The sequence below is a fragment of the Echinops telfairi genome, unplaced genomic scaffold (assembly GCF_000313985.2).
Source record: "Echinops telfairi isolate 266 unplaced genomic scaffold, ASM31398v2 ScPeMD7_7419;HRSCAF=8457, whole genome shotgun sequence".
NCBI classification, from domain to species: Eukaryota; Metazoa; Chordata; class Mammalia; order Afrosoricida; family Tenrecidae; genus Echinops; species Echinops telfairi.
In genome coordinates, this window is record NW_022111319.1 from 593,661 (window position 1) to 595,012 (window position 1,352).

At 37.9% G+C, this 1,352-nt stretch overlaps 1 protein-coding gene and 1 pseudogene across 1 annotated transcript in view; one reads left to right on the forward strand and one right to left on the reverse strand.

The window, feature by feature from the left end:
- Positions 1-1,352, forward strand: part of HDX (highly divergent homeobox) — a 197,482-nt gene that overhangs the window by 29,792 nt on the left and 166,338 nt on the right. The gene's annotated exons all lie outside the window — the stretch shown is intronic.
- Positions 6-654, reverse strand: LOC115872029 (annotated as a pseudogene).

Genomic DNA, 1,352 nt, shown 5'->3' on the forward strand with positions numbered 1-1,352 from the left:
TATAAAATGGTTGTAGCAGTCGAGACACTTGCTCTTCTTATTTGTTCCTTATAAACCTGCCTCTGATATAATCATGAAATTTTAAGTGCTCCTTAATTAAACTATTTAAAGCAGGGATTTATGCTCTACATGCATTGCAGCAAATAGTATCAATTCACATCATGTGATCGCCTGCAATAATACCTTCCAGAGCATTTTTGTCAATTATTTTGCCTGCTTCTGTTACAGTTTGTCTGTTGTTTGTGGATAGATGTTCTCTTGAATTTATTCATACATTCATGTGAATATCCATAACTACTTTGTCAAATTTGGTTTGGTTCTGAGTATGGTCTAATGTTGCCTGCTGTGAAGAACTTTCCAGATGCAGTTCAATATCTTTCCTTCAAATGTTCAGAATTTACAAAATGAACAGGTGAATGTCATTCTGTTTCCATGTCCATAGTTCTCATTATTTTTTCCTCTTATGCACCTTTTTTTCTCTTGACGAGCCTGAATGCATCGCTTTTCTTTTTCTTCCACCTTAGAATCAGTTTTCTTTGGCAATTTGCTGAGACACTTCCCCACTGTTTTTGTGAGCTTGGGCTTCTTAATAAAGTTTCCACCAGCCTTATTAAATGGTTGCATTATTTTCCTACTAACTTTCTTTGAAGCCATGGTTATGATCCTTTACCCAAATAAAGTGAAATAAAAGCACAGTGACAGATATGTTAATGCACTAACATAAGCACTGTATGTTGTCTGTGTGAGAGCAGTGTTTAGACTGAAGCCTTCACTCAAGGCAAGATGCAACTGGTGACTCACTCTAGCAAGTACAGGTTTTTAAAAGTTGGATTTTCATTTGACTACTTACTGAGCAAAGTTATGAACACAAAGCATATTTTTTCAAGCGTTGCTGTTGGAATAGTAGAAAGTTTGAGCTCGGATCCACCAGACAACTGAGGTATCACTCTATATGATAATTCCAGGCCACCATTCATTGTGCATCCTAAAGGCAAAGATCTGCACCAAAGTCAATGATCGCCAGTTCTATAAACTTGGGATAGCAGCCATCTGGTTCTGAAACACTAGGGAGTTTCAGCCTTAAGACCCGGGTTTACAGGTGAGTTTGAGGAAAAGCCCACTTCAATTAGTGGGGTTCGTACATCAATTTTTTCATCCTATGGATGGATGTGCACCTCGAAAGAACAGAGGGTAATAAGGTACCAGTGGTGTATAGCACATGGCCTGGGTCATCAAAAGTTGGATTGCAACTAGGTAAAAAATGTTGATTTACAAACATAGTACCAGGCATATTATCCCCTTGGGTTGTATATAAATATTGTTAAGCATCTTTTCCCTTGATGGGAGGTTGC